This window comes from Rhinolophus sinicus, linkage group LG14, assembly GCF_036562045.2.
Source record: "Rhinolophus sinicus isolate RSC01 linkage group LG14, ASM3656204v1, whole genome shotgun sequence".
Taxonomy (NCBI): domain Eukaryota; kingdom Metazoa; phylum Chordata; class Mammalia; order Chiroptera; family Rhinolophidae; genus Rhinolophus; species Rhinolophus sinicus.
Window position 1 is genome coordinate 48,722,563 of NC_133763.1, and position 21,360 is coordinate 48,743,922.

The 21,360-nt window shown below is 46.0% G+C and overlaps 1 long non-coding RNA gene across 4 annotated transcripts in view; it reads left to right on the forward strand.

Annotated features, from left to right (window-relative positions):
- The window catches only part of LOC109446805 (uncharacterized), a 158,227-nt gene that overhangs the window by 50,295 nt on the left and 86,572 nt on the right, over positions 1 to 21,360 (forward strand). For 3 of the 4 annotated variants that reach the window (XR_012491639.1, XR_012491638.1, XR_012491641.1), the window contains one exon: positions 5,718 to 5,905. The exons of the other annotated variant lie outside the window; for it this stretch is intronic. This is a non-coding gene — a long non-coding RNA (uncharacterized LOC109446805). The remainder of the gene's footprint in view (positions 1 to 5,717; positions 5,906 to 21,360) is intronic. 4 annotated transcript variants of the gene reach the window in all.

The following is a 21,360-nucleotide window of genomic DNA, read 5'->3' on the forward strand; positions in this document are numbered from 1 at the left end:
GAAAGTCAAGCATCTTGATTCCTAGACCTGTGCTTTTTCTTCAAAAGTTCTTTACAATGAGGATAATAATAAACAGAAAATACTTCTGCTATTCCTTTTATTTTCATTTTCCTCTTTAAAACGTTGACATATTTTATTTATGTCAGTTCTCCTGAGATCAGTTTTCATGAAACTCTAGTACTTTACTGGCTGTCCTCCATGCTCAAACAATGTTGGGTAGGCTCTCCAGTCTTGTTCTGATTTATTCAGCAGATGGAGAGTTATTATCAATATTTCTTCAGAGTTCGAGGGGGTATTTTTGGATGATAAAGTTAGTTTCCATTTATCATTTTATCCCCAGTGCTGGCTTTGGGGGCTCTGATTTTTGCTGTGTAAATGTGAGCCATGAGATTGCATTCAGTTGAGTCTGTTTTTAAAGTCAGAAGAATAGAGACCAGAATGCAGAAATATATGGTAGCCTTTGGCAACTTGGTGGATATTTTTACTTAAGGGGAAATCCAGCCTTGACTCCGATCTTTATTTGTACCTCTTCAGAGCTGGAAGAGGTCATTGCAAACACTTAGTAATTCTGGGTTAGGCCTCTTGTTCTCTCTGATGCAGAAAATGAGACTCAGGAAAGTCAGGGGACCTGTCTGAGGTCACACAGCTACTTGGTGGCAGTGCTGGCGGTAGACGGCAGGCCATTAGTTCTGGGTTTGAGACGTAGACCGCAGGGCCTATGGGAAAAGAGGGCGGCTCCATCTGGAGAGTGCTGAGGGAGAGACCCTGAGCTGGATTCAGCTCAGCTTAACACACACTCCCTGAGGCCACCACAGGGAAACCAGCAAGGGCCTGTGTGGCACCCGCACGGCTCCATGGGGCTGACGCAGCAAGTCCAGCGCCATCCTTTCCTCAGTTCAGTTCTGAGGGGCCCCGGGGGTCAGGCCTCCTGGGATGTTGCCATGTCTGCATTGAAAAACCCCCTCTGAAACCTCACATCTTTTACTTGGATGGATGGGGCTCAGGCTTTTTCTTTATTTCCTGTGGTAACAAAAAGCAAGGCCAAGGAGAGGCTTTCCTACGAAACCACAGGAAGATTAAAAGGCTATAGAGAAGGAATGCGTTTTGGATGTGGAAGTCGGAGCGTTCTTGGGCCCAGAGAAGAGCCTTCTCGTTATATTGCTGGTGACCCTGCCACAGCTGGGGCTTGGCAGTGGGAAAGACAGGAGGCAGGAGTGCCCCGTGTGTGGGTTTGTGCCGCCCTGACCGCAGGCGTGTGCTCCGGACACCACCCCGCCGGGACTGGGCGCTCGGAGAGGGCCAGGAATCCTCTCCGGCCACCTTCTCCCTCTCTAGGAGGCTTGAGGGCGGTGGGGGAGGAGCCAAAACTGCTAAGAATAGCCACGGTCTCTGGGACTTACTCTTTCCAAGGAATCAATGGAATTAGAAACGAGATATTAGCTCTAATCAGTCACACATGTTGGGTTCTTAGCCCCTCGGAAAAGAATTTCTGACTGCGGCTCCTCCCCCAGTGGGAAAATGCATCTACACCTGTGGACCTGGCAGGGCCCCTTTTCTGTCCTCTGGAGGGTCCAGGACAAAAGTACCCCTTAGTATGTGCTGTCAGTCTGTCATCTGGTCTGATCTGAAGTGGCCAGACTTCTGACTAAGCATCCCCTATGTGGCTTTTCAACAAGTGCAGAAGAATGTCAAGGCACACAGAGACCCAGACGGAGCCAAGAAGTGGGGTCTGGAGGAGAATTCCACACCCCTCCCTTCATCGTATTTGCTTATGTTTTTGAGAGGTGGGGGCTGTTTGGAGAATGAGACACATCGTGAGAGGGTGGGGTTTTTTATGTTTTATTTGATTTTTTATTTTATAAAAATTTAAACCTCTGAATAACTTGGCAGGAATAGTCCAGCGAACCCCTGTGTGCCCTTCCTGTAGATGTACACGTGGTCAGCAGGTTTTCATCGAGCTTGTCAGTTTCTGGGTACGGCCCCCTGACCACCTCTACCAGAAGCCCCCCCAGACCTCTGCACTCAGGACCTCAGGGCAGCCGGGGGTGCTACATTCTGCACCGTTCCCCAGGCAGTGTTGATGTTTTCGTACGTGGGAAGTGCCCTCTGGTGAGCCCCACACCAAGTCAGGTGTCTATTAATTTGCCCCTTAGTTCTTTGTGTGACCCACTCCACCAGCTCCGAGGAGTGGTCCGAATGTTGTGCTAATTGGTGTCTTGTCAGTAGGCTCTGCGTTACACCTTCAAAAAAATAAACAAGGAGAATCAACCCCTTTTCCGTTTCCAACATAGCACTCTTCTGCTTGGTTCCTATGCACGGCCCTTAGTCACAGACCTGCAATGAAAATAAAATCTCATGCTAAGGTTCTTGCCAACTTTTTAATAGCTTAACTTACGATTCACGTTGAAAGTTGGTTTTATAGCCCTGGGCCTGTGCTTAACTGGAAATGTCCTCTGTGAATTATTTGTGTATGGGTGATGGGTGTGAATACACACGCACACGAAACGCTAGTAGAACTTTTAAATGTTAACATTTCCGTATTCCAGAGGGAGCACAGAACAAAGTTAATTTTCTGGAGAGTTTCGAAGTCCGAGATGTAGTCTACAGTTGTTTATATTTTGGGGCCTGCATTATGTCATTTAAAACAAAAGCAGTTATGGAAACAGGAGTGGGTGGAATGGGAAAGTGCGGGGCTGGGTGTTCAGGGAACGAACAGCAGATTAGGTGTTGGCACATTAAAATCATCATCAGGCAGCAGAGTCGTGGCCGCGTACGACACTGCAGCCCCTCCCCAAATGCACCTTCAGGTCAGTAAGCGTTGCTCAGAGAGACTTGTGTTCTCCCAACACGGCGCAGAACGCGGGCTGGATGTTCGCTGAATGCCCCCATGAGTGCCATGCCTTGGCTTCTTCTCAAGGTGCCACTGGCACAATTTCGGGGCTCAGAGAAGGCCGGAAGACCTGTCATCCTGCCCCGGGGCCCCCACGTTGGTCTCTCCTGTGGCTACCACCGCTCGCAGCCACCATGTTGTACAACCTTAGAAACCACCTTGACTCACATGGACTAGAGTGTGAATGGAGACCCCGGAATTGGGCACCTGGCAGCTCTGACTGCCCTGGTTACCTGCTGGGAGGCCTGTTGTGGCTGCTACGGGCACAGCCTCCCAGGCAGAGCCGACTGGATTCGTGGGGCTCATGTCAGCACTCCTAGTGCTCGCTCGCTCACAAGTGCTGCTCTTCTCCAGTTTGGGGCTGCTGTCCCAGGGAATCCTAGGGCCCATTTGCCTTTAGGGAATTCCCCCTTTCCCCCCTCCTCCCCAACACCTTGTATTCTCAGCTTTCCTGACCCTTTTCTCTCAGTGTCATAAATGCCAAGAGGATCTGGGATCCTTGGAGTTGAAGACATTCCCTTTATCGAGGTTCTAATGAAAGGCCTTAGACTTATGGCTCTTGGAACAACGCAGGATAAATATGATATTTGGGGCACACACTTTTTCAATTATGGGCAGCTCAAACCCGGTATTGCTCCTCATCCATCTCAATCTGAAGGCTGGTGGGGAGGCCGCTCCTAACATCTTTGCACACTTAATCTCAAACCCCACTCATGCAGCTTCTAAATTTTTTAAGATTAATCAAATCTAAGTCTTGCAAAGTGCACACTCTGATTTATATAGGTTTTGGCAAACAGGCGCACCGAATAAAAACTGTCTTAGTTGGAAATGACAGCGACAAGGGAATAAGGGCCGGAGAGTGGTGCCAGGGCGCCCTGTTTAGATGAGCCAGTGGCAGCTCCTGGACCTCTCGATTAAGGAACTCTGAACTTGGTGTTGTATTAAGGCGGGAGCCGCTTGGTAACATGGCTAGGGTTCGTATGGTCTCTAATCCTTAGATTTATTTTTGAACTCTGGTTCCCATGAAGGAAAACTCTAGAAAATTCAGTCTCAGACATAACGGCCCCAAGCTTGTGTTACAGGGGCTGGAGACGAAGGCTGGGAAGTTGGAATCAGCCCTGGCTCAGGAGCTTATCTAGAAAGAAGACCAACTGCCCAGTGACCATGGCCCAAGTGGACCAGTGATTTCGGGCTTGATTGAAACCATTGCTATGCAAGCAGGTCCAATATGATGAATCAATATGGCAGCAATCAGTATAGGATAGTAACACGTGTATAGTTAGGCCTGGCATGAGTTCGTGGTTTGGGGTTACTATTCCATTATAAGGGTTTCCCTGCTGTGAGTTAACCTTATCTCGGCCTTAACCTTGAGCAAACTTAGACTTGTCCCCTAAGAGCACTGGAACTTGAAGCCATTTGGCTGGCAGTGCCCTGTTCCCCTACCACGGGAAGGGAATTGACGGAGTCTGGCTGGCTGGCTAAGTGGACAAAGTGTCAGCCCACGAGGGAAGGGTTCAGTAGGAAACTGAGGCAGAAACTCAATCGCACGAATTGGGTTGTCTGATGGGAGAGAGGAATAGTGATGGCTTGTCAGGCGCAATACCAAGCACACCAGGTACCGTGCAGATATACGTGTTTAGGTTCCAGACCTCAGATAAGGGTCTGAGCCCCTAGAAAAGCACTGGTCTTCATCAGACTGGCTGCAGAACTGGGTGGGGGCATCGTCAGAGGAGCAGTACCTTCTATGAAAACAGAGGAGGGTTTAAAATTATCATCTCGGAAATTGTTATTTAAAATCAACGTCTGGGTTTGTGTGATTCTGGTATGCATTGTTATGTGTTTTCTCTTAAAGTCTTTTGTAATAGAAGACGAGATTCTCTCACCCCATCATACTCACTGAAAAATGTTCCTAAACAGACAGAGAAATACCAGAGGAAAATCGTGCACCTCTGTGCACAGCGGACAGTGGGAATTCAGAGCACAGTTTCGCCCGGCATGCCAGGTGTCTGGCCTGCCTGTGCAGAGTTCATTCCTCTCTGAGAAATAAGATTAACATACAGGAAATTGCAGGGACCCATATAAGCCAGATGGTGAATGCCATAGGGATTCAGAGAAATGAGTGATAAATGAGGTTCACGGTCGCAGGGAAAGGCATAAAGGACCCAAGGACAGTTGGATACAATTGGCAGGGAAAGAATGACAGTGACGACAATGAGAGAGGCGCAGTGTGCTCACAGGCGGGTGAGACGGTCTCCAGCAGAGGGGGCACAGAGTAGGGAGAGATAGAAAGGGGGGCTGTTTTAACTTTTAATCTTTCGTTTTATCCAGTCCAAAAGACTCACTGGAGGTTTAGAAACATCTCCGACCACTTCTGAGGCTTCAGATGCACTCAAGGGCAAAGCTGAGTCCAAAGGATTTCATTCAGTGGCCAGGTGTGGTCATGAAATCTAGGTCCGTTAATCCAAGTGGCTTAGACCTAGAATTTGGTTGAGGTGGACCAACGTTTTGCATTTATCCCCTGCAGTTTCCGTGTTGCGCTCTCTCTGTCACTAGTAGCAACAGCAGCAATAATACTGATAATACACCCGCTCTGACTTCATGTGCCCCGCACCGGTTTTAAACTCATGCAGTGCATCAGTTCATTTAATCCTCACGTCAACCTGATGACGTAGGTACAAGGATCACGCCTCTGTTCTCAATGAGGAAACCAGGGCATTGCACAGCTTCTCCTAAGTTACCAATAGGGTGACCCCAATGTGCTATAATGGCCCAGCTCACAGGTGCTTTGTTGGGTTTTGCTTTTCATTCTTATTACACTTGTTCTTAGGGGCCTTGAACCATCTTGGAGGAAATATTTGAAACTGGTGCCTGGCCAAGCATCGCTTCCTTCCTGGCATGTGGGGGGTTCTGGATGGTGAGCTACCGAGCGGCTGACCTTCCTGCCCTGGACTTCGCATTGGGCAAATTAGAATCGGCTCCACATCCAGTGCTGCCTACCTGGGCACACGCCACAAGGTAAGGCGTCACAGTACATCTGCTCTTGGACCGGAAGCCTTGAAACTTCAATTACCTTCCGTTGCGGTACTTGACAGTTCTCTTCGTGTGATTATATCAGAGCTGCAAAGAATTTCAGTTGCTTGAATTCATTGTGTGTTGACCATGAGCAAAGCATGGCAGGTGCTGTCAGGGACATGGTGATGAATAAGAAAACGACTCTGGGGTAGGCAGATAATGGTAACAAAGCCAAGGACACCACCGAGTGACAGGGCTGGGCTGGAGCCTGGTCTCCGCTACCTGCGTACAGGACTCACAGGCTGTATTAAGTCACTTAACTGCACTGAACTCAGTTTGCGGACTTGTACAGTAGAAAGAATATGAATTTATCTGACAGGATTGTCATGAAGATTACATATTTTGATAAGTATGGTGTAGAAATGCTGAGAAGTGCTCTCTAAATATTAATTACTATGTTTCAAATATAATCAATTCTCCAGTAGAAATTTTGTGCTTTAAGGAAGGGGAGTGGGAGTTACCTAGTGCGAGTGTCTATTAGCTTTGGGTGTAGATAATTCACTCTCCCTATCTAGTCCGGTTCTAGTCATTTGTCACTTTCTCTCTTGGGCTGTAGAGCCATCCTCATGTAGAGAACTGATGGAAAGGTCTGGGAAGGAACGGCAGGGAGCTGGGGTGAAGAGAACGGGTGTCACTGTTGGAATGATTGGCGGTTTATTTCCAATCGGAAAAACATACACCCATGCTCACCCACTGTGTGTCCACATCCACGGATTAATCTGGAAATGTTCTCAATAAAGCAAAGCTTTGACGTACACCTGCTGTTTGGTGGGGAAAATGAGCTACAAATATCAGTCCTCATTAGTCTCTTTCTTTAATTATGTCTGATCTTCCAAATATAGGATCAGACATCTACCCCCATCGAGACCTCCTCTTATAAACATTGATTCGTTCATTTTTTTTGGTTTTTTTTCATTCAATACATAGCAATGGAGAATTTGCTATGTGTCGGATCCTGGGGCTTCAGACATGGCTAAGGCACAATCTCTGATCTTACATGTAAACGGGCAATTTCAAAATGATCTGTTACGTTAGGTGCTGCCACAGGGAAAGAAAGGGTGTGTGGAGCCTAGCTTAGACAAGAGTGCAGACACAGCTTGGGGGCAAGGAAGGAAAGCCATCTAGGAGGAAGTGCCGGCCATTGTCATGGAAGGATGAATAAACAAGATGTTAGACACCACTCACCCAAGAAAGGTGGCAAGATACTGGTATTTGAAAAACCCTCTTGGGAGTTTCAGACTCTTTTAGATGATCCAAATAACTGGATTATAATGTCTCTAAAATTCACATCATGCTTTATTTCAATGTATTTAAAAATTAATTTTAAGGTTACAGGGTGGGATTTTTGGTTCCACTGTTAATAATAACACACAAAAAGTGTTCTGTTTTTTTTTACATAAAGTAGAAAGGGCATGCCCTGAGGAGAAAAGAGCAGTCTTTCTTGGGATTAGCAGAAAAGCAGTGACAGATTACGTATTTCCTCTGAGGAAAACCTGCAGCAGACTTTCATTGTCAGGAAGAGGAATACTTTATGACCTTCATAAGGAAAAGAACAGGGCAGCATTCCTGTTCAAAGTCCTGTATGGAAAAGAGGGACAGGCTTAAGGTCAGGAGGTTAACTCATCTCTATTTTCAACTCTATTTTTTTAAAAAAACAATCTTCCTCCAAATTCTACCTATTCACCTTTTAAATGTGAGCCCATACTAATGGAAATAAGTTTTTCGTTTTGTTGCTTAAAAGCACAGTTTTTGGGAAAAGCAAGGCCTGTTGCGAAGACATTGATTGTGCTGCCTTCTCTCTGGCTCCGTAGTCCAGGCCAAAGGGGACCCACAAGGTTCAGATATGGTGGCCGCAACCTAGGCAGCCGCTTTCTCAGTCAGCTCCTGGGCGGAAAAGGAGCAGTGAATGTCGATGTGGGGACAGAGCCAGGAGTGCAGTTTCCAGGCTCTCGGCCTCACGTGGAAAGGTGCTCACTCGGGTAGTAAATGGCCATCAACTGTGATTGGATGGCCGTCAGCTGTGGCTAGTTGGCTGTCAGCTGTATCCAGTGAGCCATTGGCCAGTAATATAACTGCCGTGGCTACGCTAGCAGCAAAATGGGGGCTAGCAAGAAGATGGTGGCTGAGCTAGCAAGAGCAGATTGCAGTTAGCACGACAGGTTGCAGCTAGCAAGTGGGGTTGGTTGTCAGAGAGAAGTGGACGGCGGTTTGCAGATAGTGTGGCTCCTGCTTCCTCTGTCTCCAACCCAGCCGCCAGCGAGACTATAGTGGTATGACTCCCCTATCTATGGCTCCGTGGGTGTTCCTTTTTGGCCTCACCAATTCCTGCGTTCTTATGTGGGGAGCGGGACCAGAGACCCCGCCTGACACCCTGCGTGACAGTTGACCTGTCCTAATAAAGCGACAGACACCCCAACACCATCTTCCAACGCGCTGACTTCATTTCCAGTGTGAAGTTTGAGTCGATGGAACCCTTGCCAGCTGCGGAGAAATGGGAAGTGCACTGAAGTTGGAGGCCGAGGCCTGGGTTGCCCGTGTCACCACCACTTACTTGTTGTGTGGTCTTGGGCAAACCATTTAACTTCTCTGAGCTCAGCTTTTTCATTGGTAGAATAGTGGTCACGGGAGAGAGGTCCTTGGATGGTCTTTGTAGGCGTGTGGGGTTGAATCTTCTAGAGTGGCACTGGGTAGAATGAGTAAACCCCCGTGTTTGACCGCGACTAGCATGGTGCCTGGAGCAAAGTGGACTCTCCGAGATGACACTCTCCTGTCTTCATTCCGTCCCTCGGTGCTGAGCACTGAGGCTCCAGTAAGTCAGGTCCTGTCAACCAGGAATAACGTGCTCAACGACGTCCGTTGCTTTGGTGGCCCAGCCACTCTATTTCTGGGGCTTGGTGGGTAGAAGAAGGTAGAAGAAGGTATGAACCACTGAATGCTCCCTGCACAGATGAATCCGCGTCTCTGGAGATCGCAAGCACTGAGGTAGCAGCTGACTCTTTTCCATATTTAGGTTTCAAAATCAAATCTCTAAACAAGGTAGAGAACCAGTTTAAAACGGGCGTGATCAAGTGCTTCCAGCGATCCGTGTCGCAGAAATAGGAAAGTCAGCTTCATCAGAAATGCTTAGGAAAGGAGGCACTAGCCAAGGGTGGGCCTGGTTTGGAGGGTGTCAACATGCAGATGGGGCATGGAGGTGGGGGTGGCAGGAAGTAGGGAAGGATGCCTCAACATTCCTTCATCAACTGCAAATTGCTTTGTAAGGGAGGATTCCCCACTCGGGATCAATAAGCAGTTCTCAGCTGATATTCTTTAAAGCATATGAAAGTGTGGAAGCAATCATATGGCGGGGGAGTTTCCATGTGGTCCCAGGCACGCCGAGGTGGAGGAATGAAAGCTGCCCTAGAGAGCTCGAGAGAGAGGAAGGGAAACAGCTGTGAGCATCTCTGGAAGGAAGAAACCTGTAATATACTCGTGCACACACAGGGTGAGAAAGAGAAGGAGCAGAGAGACGGGGCAGCAGGAAACAGCACATTTCCACTCATTTCACTTTTGAAAACATAATAGTCTTGTTTAAAAAAAAAAATCGGGAACTGGTTTACACTGCATGAGAATTTGTTTTCAACAAATGAATAAATAAGTCAGGTTTTAACTTAAGAAATAGAGTTCTCCACCTTTCCTGGTCACTGTCTCATCAGCGTGGGTTTGACAGTACACAGTAGGTCAACCGAGTTTAATACTATAGTAGACAGTACAGATTAATACTAATCTCACTGAAGCTAACTTGGTTAGGAGCCAATGAAATCGAGCAGACTGATGCAAAGGTGGAAATACGGTGTGTTCTGCTGCTGCTTCTGCGTGGGCTGGAGCTCTTTGTTGGTCTGTAAAGCAACCAAGTTGATAGGAACATATGCTGGGAAACTAAATCAAAAGAAAGGTGGAAAGGGGGGAGGTAGCTACCACCTACTGTGCTGGGCGGCACACTAGTCTTTCTGAGTCTTTGTTTCCTCATCTGATGAATGAGGGTAATAATACCCATCTCATAGGCTTGTTGGAAAATGAGATTAAACAAGGGCGTAAAACAGGACTTGACCTCTAACCCTAGATACCGAGCAAATAAATGTTGGTTCCCTTCCTCTGGCAGATCCATAGGTCCCACCATGTTCTCTGGGGATGCATTTGTTGACCGCCGTGGCGAAATGCTCTTCCGGTCATCTGTGGCAATTGGGGCGTTGTTGATCAAGTCTGAGTTTTCTCTTCAACTTCAAGGGACAAGAGTTAAGTTTAGGAGGGTGGATATTTGTGTTTCTTGCTGTGTCAGAGAGTTGCTGGTTGTGGGAAGTTGGGAGGTGGGGTGTGTAATGCCTATTTGGATGCCTCTGTTGATCATATACTAGATGGTTGTCAAGCAGCTGAAACAACTCCATTTTCTGGCATGATTTACTTATTGGTGGCCTTCCAGAGAGATAGCCTTAGAGAGGTTCCCCAGAGAAACTCAACAGTAAGTGTCTAGTCCTCTGGGATATCATGCTAGGCACTTTGAGATGCAATACCTCATTGGATCCTCAGACTTACCCTAGGAGGGAATCTCCACTGTAAGGAAGGAGAGAATGCAGCTGAGAGATTGATTTGCCTGCAGATTTACTGTATCAGTGTCCGCATTCTGAGACAATAGATAAATATTGAGCCAGAGATACTTGTGAGCTGCTGGAAAGATAAGGAGAGAGGAAAGAGTCAGGACCAAATCTGTGAGTATTGACTTAAGGTCCTCATTGCTTCTCTGCTGTGTATGTCTCTGGACTTGTTCTCAGGAGGTACCCAACACACACGGACTCTCCCAACACCCACAGCACGTCCCCCAGAGATAAGGGCAGTAAGTCTGGACATAAGGAAGTCAGCTGAGGAAGTAAGCCCCAACCATCTGCATGCCGGGGCGGATAGCTGCTCACGGAAGGGGCTGTTTCAGAATGAACTTCATCTCATCGATGAGTTTCATTTCATTGCCAAACAGACATGCCCAGGTTGGCCATGAGTGCTTCTCTAGGGAGGGGCCCAGCTGTGGGATGATTTATAGGGATCTTGTTACTCTATATTGTTGCTTTTCTTACAATGATAAAGAGACCACCACATCTTAAATACCAGCATCTTACAGACATCACCTCATTTGATTCTCACAACTCTATGAAGTAAATATTGTCACTCTCATTTTAGAAACAAAAGGGCTCAAGGTGGTTAAGAGGCTCGCTGCAGATCACAATAAGTAGCAAAGTAGCCACACACAGTGCTGTCTTTTCAAATACTCGAACATGTGGTCTTTCCACATGTCCACGGCGTCTCTCACAAAATTAATCTCTACCTTGAAATGGGGCGTCAAGCCTGAGTTTTGGGATTCAAAGTCGGTTATTCTTCTCAATAAAGCTCTTCCTCTATAAAGTTAACTTCCGTTCCTAAACCCCTGCACCGAGGAAAACTCATGGACCAATGATAGAAGATGCTCTGCCTCTTCCAAGGCATCTCCCAAGTTTATGATCCCAAAGCCCAGGATGCTCCTCCCCGATTTCAGTTGAATCATTCGTCACCCTCCATCAGGGATGCTAGCAGGATTGTTGATTCTTTCTTCCCAGTGTTTCCTGTACTCACTCCTTGCCATCTCATCCCACTGTCACCACCCGCCTGTGTTGTTTCAATAGTTTCCTAACTTCTCCTTGCTTCCAGGCTTTCCCCACTCTAAATCTTGCTGCTACATCAGTCTTCCCAAAACGTTTTGTAAATGTCACTTCTCATTCAGAAACATTCCATTGATATGAGGCAGCCATTTAGACTGATGTTGGAGAAGAACAGTTAGTGACATGAAAAGGAAAAAATGTCCACAGTATGTTATTCAGTGAAAAAAAAAAGGGGGGAGGCGGGTTACAATACACCAAATGTTAATCTGGTGATCTACGTGTGGTGGAATAATGGATGACTTTCTCTTCTTTTCTGCTTATCTAGAGTTCTCTAATTTTTGCGATACACATTATTCTTGTGATAAGATTCAACAAGCAGAAGTTCCTGTAAAAAAAAAATCATTAAATGGCACTCAGGATAGTATAAAATAGAACAGTAATGAGATTCCATTTTTTTCTATTTGATTAGCAAAAAAGTAGCAAAGGAATTAGAATCGCCACTGTTGGCAAGTGTGAGGGGGAAGGTCTTGCTCAAGGTGGGGACGTAAACTGATACAATCTTTGTGGAAGATCAGGTACAGGATTCATCACACTGAGACATGTGCGTAAACTTTAACCCAGCAGTTCGGATTTTAGGAATATCTGGGATAGAAAGACGGTTCTCAAAGCTTGGTCTAGACCAACAGCCTCAGAATCATCTGAGAACTTGTAAAAATGCAAATTCTCACTCCCCACCCGCTGACCTCTGGGAGTGGCCCAGGAATGGGTGTTTTAACAAGACTTCCAGGGGATTCTGACGCACTTAGATTTGACAGCCACTGCCTCGGAAGGAAGTACTCTTCTTCAGGAAGTACCTTTGTGTGAACAAAGGTACAGGGTAACTAACTGTATGATGATATAAATTACTACCTTCTTTTATTGTTGTAAAATGAAAAACACTCTATGTATTCAATAGAGAAATTGCTAAGTAGGTTATACTCATTTATCCTCTGACGTACTATGCGTTGGTTAAAAAGTATTCGCATGAGAAGTTCATTAGTACATGTAGTTTAGTAAAAAAAAGCAATTTGCAGAAACAAATATCTATAACATTATTAACCACAGTCAAAATATACTTTATGTACTCATGCCATAATTTTTCAAACAATAAATTTACTTATTACTTAGGTAAACAAAAAATCCTCCCATTGGCTCCTATAAGATAGAATTCAAACTTCTTAGCAGGTGGTAATGGTCCTTTGTTATCTGCTTCAGAGCTAATTGTCCAGCTCTGAGCCCCGTGACCCCTAGTGTTTCCATAAAGAAACTCTGTTTCTGTCAAAGGGTTCTGAGGATGGTTTCATACTTAGTCTTATTTCCATCTTGTAGTTGAGGAAACTGAGAAGTGTGAAAGTTGAGTGATGACTTGTCGTGGCCACAAGGCAGCATTTGAACCTGGGCCCAGCCTCCCACGTTCCAGCTCAAATGCTTGTTCCAATCCTCCAAGCTAGTTGGCTGGTCGTTCCCCAGACAGTCTGGAATACACCTTTCTGCCTCTGCTCATGCCATTTTCTTTCTCAAAAATGCTCCGAATCCAGTCTCATGTCCTCAATGAAGCCTTTCTCGGGGGCCCTAATCATGGGGGTCACCCTGAGGCCCTCCACCACGGGGTCAGACCTCTCCTCAGATGCCGAGCCCCCTCACCTGTCCTGCTCTGGAGCCCTCCAGGTCTGTTTCTCCTCGGAGACTGACACCTTGGGGCAGGGACTGCTCTGTTCTCCTTTGTTCTCAGCATTTGGCCTGCAGTTAATGGCTGTAGTTGATGCAAACGGTGATAGATTTGTTATCGACACATCAAAGATTTTTGACTTACACAGCAGCAGGGACAGCCATCGGATAGGCTGGCCCCCAGCACCCCAGTCCTTGGAATTCAGGAGTCGGAGTAGGGATGCAAATGGGACTTCTCTAATAGCTTTTCATATAGCTCGGACTTCTGAGTTATATAAATGTTTTACTTATTCACAAAGTAAAATTAAGTATGCAAAGATGAAAAATAAAACAAGCCTTACAATTGACTACAAACAGAAGCAAGTGAATTGAGCTGTATATCCAATTCATAACCACACAGAGGAAAAGTACTCAAGTCAAATTCTATGTGCATTTTATCAGTGGGAAATACTTGTATTCTAGGGATAAAAAGAACTTCAAAGACATTTTAATTTTACTTAGTTGGTTATTTCTTAATAATTATAATGCTGCTGGAATTCCAAAACTATTCTGTGTGTGAGTATATTGTTGGACAAAGCCAATAACTCACTATATTGATGTCCTCATGTGGTAGGCAGAATAATGCCTCCTTCCCCAAAATGTGCACGCCTGGAACCTGTACGTGTGTGATATTACACAGCAGAAGTAACTCCGCAGACAGAATTAAGGTTGCCTTAGTTTAGGGAGGTTATTCCGGCTTATCTGAGTGGGCCCAGTGAAATGACATGGGCCCTTAAAAGGAAAGGTGGAAGGCAGAAGAGTCAGGTAGAGAGATGGAACAAGAGAAGGAGCAGCCGGAGAGAGTCAAATCGTGCAAAGGACTCAATCTGCCATTGCTGGTGTTGAGGATGGTAGAAGGGGACCAGGAGTCACAGCGTGCAGGTGTCCTCTGGAAGCTGGGACCAGCACTCAGCTAACAGTCAGTAAGGGGCAAGGACCTTAGTCCTGTAGCCACAAGGTACTGAATTCTGCCAACACCCCAAAGGAGCAAGAAAGCCGATTCTCCTCGAGACATTCCAGAAAGCAGTCAAGTCCTGCCAACAGCTTGATCTTAGCCTAATAACGTGGGTTGGGACCCACATCAGAGCTCAGCAGAAATGTAAGATAATTAATGCATGTTGTTTTAAGATGCCAAACTTGTGGCACTTGGTTATTGCAATGTATTAGTTTGCTAGGGCTGCCGTAACAAACGAGTACCACAAACCTGGTGGCTTAAACAACAGAAATGTATTCTCTCCCAGCTTAGTCTAAAATCAAGGTGTCGGCAGGGGTGTTGCCTCTGAGGGCGGCAAGAGAGGAGCTATTCCGAGTCTCTCTCCTTGGCCTGGACATGACCGTTTTCTCTCTGTGTTTTCACGTCATCTTCCCTCTGGATGTGCCTCTGTGTCCAGTTGTCCCCTTTTCATAAGGACACCGGTCATAGTGGGGACTTCATGTTAACTTGATTTCCTCTGTAAAGACCCTATCTCCAAATAAGATCACATTTTAGGGTACTTGGGGTTAGGGAATTCAATATACAGCAGGTGCCAAAAAATGTGCACATAGTTTAAGAAAGGAAAAAACTGTTAAAATTGTAATACTCAATATATACCGATAACAAAAGATGACTATAAGTCACATTTGACTTCTGCAGTTAGAAGGGGTGCTCAAAGGGGTTCCCATCAACGTCCAGACACTTCTGATGACCGCGAACTACTGCTTGAGTAACATTGACCAAAGGTTCCACTTGTGTACATTTTTTGGCACCGCCAGTATATACATACACACACACACATGCATGTGTATATATGTATATTTGTACATACACACATATATACATATATGACTTACGAGTTGTATTTTATGTATACACTCCCCCCTAATCATGTCCACTGAAAGGACCTAAAAGCAGTAACATCACTGCAGCAGTGAGCACACCTATCACCCTGATCTGGATATCTAAAAATCCTCTCCCTCTAAAGAAATCAGGGCCCTTTGAAGAAATGACTGCTTCTGGCTCTGGTGCAGGGCCAACCCAAGTGAGCCTGGGGAATCTGGGTGTGCCAGAAAGAAAGGAAATACTTAAAGATTAATGAGGTCATGTCAAGAGGACACAGGATCCAGCTTGAAGGGGTTCCCACAGGCCAAGTTTGGGATAATTTGAACATCAAAAAGAAAATGACAGTAATGGATTATAATCCATTGAAGTTTTTTGAAAAACGTCCGTGAGTCCATAATTATACTCAAGAAAAAGGACTGTTAAAGAAAAGACTTCCATCTACTAAACGTAGAAGGAGAGATAGAATTAGAAAATCACAGTATTTCAGCCCCTAATGTAATAATGGATTCAGGCAGGATAAGCAACAGATGGTAAGTACTGAGCAAAAAGTTTTAGATGACAGGGTGTTCACACAGCATCAGTATATCTCCCCACAAAATGTTTATTAATTAAAAAAGGGGGGACATTGCCTTTTTAAAAAATGGAGCAATTTGGCAGTTACTGCTTTAACAAAGTGTTAGCATCACCAATAGTGGAACAATGTGACCTTATTTGAACCTTTTGATATGAGGTACACCTTTGGATTACTTTTGCCAAAAAATATTTAACTTGAATCTAATTGTGAGGAACAGCCATATAAATTGACATTCTATAGACAGTTGGCTGGGACTCTTCAAAAAAGTCCATGTCATTTAAAAAAACCTCAAGTCAGCGGGGACCATTCTAGATTTAAGAGAAACTAAAGAAAACACCACATACCATATGCAACCTTTACTGGATTCTCAATTTTTTTTAAAAGGTGCTATAAAGACATTTGGGGAACAATTGAGGAAATTTTAGTGGGAAGTGTATGCTAGAGAATATTATGAAATGTGTTGCTAATTTTTTCTTAAGTGTGGTAATAACATTGTGATTAGTTTGAGAGGGTCCTTATTCCTAGGAGACACATGATGAAGTGACTTGGTTCACTGCCGTTATATGTGCAAGGTTTTGAAAATAGTTCAGGAAAAACAATGTGTACTAGAACTGGCTTTTACCAGTTCCTGAGAGCAGATAAATATTCAGGAATTTTGCAAGGCATTTGTTAAACTATTGACTTAAAATTAGCGTGGAATCAACCACGGGTAGGACTTTTTAGGCCACAGAAATGGACAAATACTGCAAATGAGGGCTCCCCCCCTCACCCAGGCAGACCCAGTGTATCAGCATACCACTGCATACGGAATCAAATGTTAGTAGTTGGCAAAACCATTCAACTGTGACTTGTATTCAGCATGGTATTCTTTCAGCCTTTGTGTAGTTTTTAAATTTTTTCCAAATAAAAAGTTGGGAAAACCGGAACAGGGTCTTCCTTCCTGGGAATCCTGAAAGCCACAGAGAGAAGGATCTGGCAGAGAGAGAGGGCACGGGGGAAGCCGCTGGGAACCTCTGCAGAGGCGGGTCTGGGGACCACAGGGGGAGGAAACATGCCCTGCTTATTCTAGTATGCACCAGCAACTCCCTTCCTTCCCTCTGGGCCTGGGGCTGGGCTGCTGTGTTGGTGGGTTGCCTGGGTTTACAGGATGCTGTAGGAAGCTTCTACTCCTAATGCCTTTGGATGAAAAGGTCTAAGGTAGCCCGTGGCTTGCGTGGTAACTGGGGCCACTGTGAGTAGCCCTTGGTGCCTCTTCATTCTCCTTTTCTTGACACCTGTCTTTCTATCATTAGTTCCCTGCTGCTCTACTTCTCTGCGGCCTCTGTACTACCACTTCCGTTCAAGAACGGCCTCCCCACACCTCTCCTTGCTCAGTCCTCCCACCCTTCTAGGAGCCTGGCAAGACCCAGCTCCACTACAAAACCTCCCCACGATACCCTCTGCCCGTCTTTATCACGCCCCGTCCACGGATGTCTGTTATGTACACGCCGTCCTATTCTGTTTCAGGATTCAGTTGTGTGGCTCATTTTTTAACTGATCTCTAAGCTCCTGGAGGGCAGGAACTAGATTCATACATGCTTGCTGTGTAAAAACACTCGTTTCTCGCAAGTAGAGGCTAGCATAAAATATCTGTTGGATTCGGTTGAATGTCTTTCCTCTCTGTCTCTTCTCTATTCTCCTTTTTTCCTTTTCCCATTGTTCTCTCATTCTCTTCTTCCCATTTTATTCCCTATGTTGTCCCAGGCCTGCCCAGGGTCTCATCAGCTCACTTCTTGCCCCTTCTTTTCTCCTTCTACCGGGCCCTGCAAGGCTGAAGGCGTGGCTGGCCCTGACTCTGCCCTTGCCCGTGGAACGTTCTCACACCTAATTTCATGGCAAGAAGAAAAGCTGCCTCAAAGAACCATGGGCCATTATACACTGTCCTCAGTCAGGCTATCCATCCCCGGCGTTTCCCGGCTCCACAAAGGAAGCAGCGTGGGGGCGGCACGAAACGCTCAGACATCTGCCTCCCACATTTTTTTTCTCTCCCATCCCTTCTCCACCCGCCACCACCTCCGCCCCGCTCCAACTCTCTGGACTGATTTCTTGTGGTAAGATCTCACACATTTTCTCAATCTGTATGCAAACCAGGTAGGATTGACAGCTGAAGAAAGCCGCACATTGCCTGGGACTGGAGTTATCTGGTCTCCCTCTGAGGGGAAATCTTTGAGCTCCGTGACAGTGCCTCGAAGCCATGGCCCTTGTCCTCGACTCTGCCCCCGGCCCAGGCGAGCGCCTGACCCCTGCTAATGTGTGGGGCCTTCAGCAGCAGAGCATTGGGGGGAGGTAACCAGAGCCCCGTGCATGCCAGTGATCCCTGTTCTCTGAAGGGATCAGAGTGTTATTAGAAACCTCGCCTGCCAAATTCGGGGCAAATGTAACCAATTTATTAATGCTGAAAAACCAATGTGTGAAATTAGACCAAGAGGAGAAGGGCGCCAGCCGCGCTCCCCACTTCCTGCTCTCCGGCAGTGGCAGAGGGAGGCTGGGGGACAAAGGGTCCTGTCTTTGCAGGAGGACGTTACTGTCCTAATCCCATGTGATAGTGACAACAAATATCCCTGGCCACAGCTGCAAAGGGCTGGGAGATCATTGCATCCACCATGGCCGGCCTGGCGTCAATGCCTCAGCCTGCAACTCGCAGGCTGTAAAGAGAACTGGGCAGGAAGGTGGGAGCTTGGGCCCCCCTGTCCCGGTCTGCTCCTCACCCCGGGGAGCAGGTGGGAGTAAGGGAATAAGAATCCTCTGCATTTGAGTTCACAGTGTGTCTCAACTTCTAAACCAATACTGGGTGCTGGTCGCTTCGCCCTTTCCTATAAACGGTCTTGGATCAGGCTCTCAGTGTTTCACGGGTGGTTGCCATTTCTCTCCAGCGAGGAGGGTTCCTTCAGAGCCGTGTCATTTTTATATGCCTCCTTGTCATTGATTGCCCTCTAAACGGGTGACTGAATTTAAAAAAGACATTGACAGTCACTGTTTATTAAAGGATTACTGTATGCCACGTCATTATTATACATCACCTCATTCAGTACCCACACAGATGCCCTCCTGATGTGGGTCTTGCTATTGTCGATTTTCAACTGAGAAAACTCAGCTCAGAGAGTTAATGAATTTGCCCAAGATTATAAGTTTGAGTAGACAGGATTCGAACCCATGTCTGTTTAACTATGTTCTTCAACACCCAAGTTTAAGGAGTGGAAACCCCACAAAATTGGGGGGTAATCTGGTAGGATCGTCAAGACACAAAGACGGGCAGTTTTCTGGCTAAAGCTGTCGTGGAAAGGCTCATATTTCAGATGACCAATCTTCAAAAAATTGGCTTACCATAAAAACAATAGACACCCATTTCACGAGAACATAAAGAAGTCTCTATGGTGATTAACGGAAATTTAGAAACTTAGAAGATGCAAGGCTTTTGGGAGATTGGCATCCGTATTGTACAAGCCTATGGGGGTAGGAGACAAGATCCGGTCATTTCAGATTCCTAGCTACCTAGCTACGGATTTAGATTCTGGCTGAATGTCATTGATTTTGTTCAGTGTCGCCACGTATCATGTCTCCACACTAAAGGCAAGGTGGTGGCTAGCAGGGAAGTATGATTCGTAAATCTTGAATTAGTGTCTTGTTAATGTTAGGTTGGTGCAAAAGTAATTGCGGTTTTTGCAGTTTTTTTTTTGTTTGTTTTGTTTTGTTTGTTTGTTTGTTTTTTAACCTTTTAAACCACAATTACTTTTGCACCAATCTAATAGTTGTTACTGAAAGACTAACACTTGTTACCTGAAATAGCCTTCTTAGTGGGTTGTGGACATGATTATTGGAAGTTGCCAATGGAGTCCCCAGGCCCAAATGCTGTTAAACCCACAGATTTGTTATCTCTGACACTGTGCTTGATGCGTTAGTGCTGTGTTCGGCCTGGCGTGATGTGCCCTGGGGGCAGAGCTGTCCTCCATTGCTGGTAGCTTGCTCTCCCCCTCCCCAGTGTGCACTGATGGGTCAACAGGTCCTGAGGCTGTGTGCCACCAGGCAGGAGTCGCTGCCTCCCGATTGGCGCGGAGGAGGGTCAATTCCAGCACCACTGAGATCTGAAAGGAAGGTTCAGTCTTCATTTTAAATTAAGATCCAGTCCAATTCCTGGTGTTCATTTCGGTGTCTAGAAGGCCACCCATCGTTCTTCCTTTCTCCCCTATAAGCCCCCAAATCTCTTAGGGAAATAAGACACTCACTAAACAAACCAACCAACAAACAAACTGTAAGCTCATGAAGTTATAGTTATGCATTTAAAAACAATTTTTAATGTCCGGGAAAAGTGTAGTTTTTTGTCCCTACAGTATATCAGCAGTGAAGGGCCCCCTGGGAGGACTCAAAAATTGGGTTTTCCTCTGAGAATTGAATTAGTAAAATTCACACTCAATGGCAGTGATTAGTCACAGCGTTTAAGGGTAATGCCGTTCCAAAAATAATAGTCAGCATAATGCAAAGCAGTGACTATGTAAGTGTCCATCCAACCAAAAGTAGAGCCAGAAATCCTCCCAAAGAGAATGGCTGAAGCATAAGTGTAACTTCGTAAGAGAAAATGGAATGAAATCTATTCCATTCTATTTGGGAAATGACTGTCAGCAGAGGATAAAAAGGGAAATCCGAAGAGCACTGTTCTTAATCTTTCAGGGCCAAAGAAGCTATTTCTAAGTGGCTCTGAGCACTGTGGTTCTCTTGGCAGAAGTTCTCTGGGTGTGAAAGGTCATAGGTTGGCCCCTGATAGGCCGAGCCTGGCCCACAGACAAGCTCTGCTTGGCCCACACTGTCTTGACTCCTAGTATTTAAAAAAGTTGTCAACTAATTTCATGTAGAAAAATCCAGGTGTCTAGCTTTGGTTGAAAAATTGGGAAGACCTGGATTACCCTCCTGTCAACCACAGGCTGGAGCTCGAAGGCAGCAACTGCTCCCTTTGCAAAGGCCTGCACTTTCCAGTTTGCCACAGTCCCCACTCTGCCCTATTGTCACCTGCTCCCTGACCTGTTTCCCTCGTCTGGGTGACACTCTCCTGAGCCCCTGTTGATTTTTGAGTGCGTGACACCCTAATGGGTACCCTTGCCTTCAGCTACTTGAACTGAAATTAGCTTCTTAAGACCCTGAACTCTCCTTGTTCTGAGTCCGTGCGCAGCTTGCAAATGTGTGAGAATTTGGCTTGCATGTAATTTGCCTATGAAGAAAGAATGCATTGGTCTTCTGCCTTGATCACCTTGCTCCTCAGGCCAAGGTCCACAGAGTAGATGTAAAAAGGCTTCCGCTTTGCAGTCAGGTGGATCTGGCTCCAATTCTGGCACCGTCACTTACTAGACAAGGTCACCGTGAGGCCTCGTGGCACCCTACCAGTTATCTTCTGGACACGTTGCCCTGGGTCACCTTGGGCCACTTACCAGCATATTCAAGTTGCAAAAACATTTTTTATGAGCAAAATTGATACCCCTAAGTCACAAATGGCCGCAAAATCCAACCAACAACAAACTTAAGTTTCTGTGGAGGTAGTGGACATTCCAAAAGGATAGAATTGATCAGC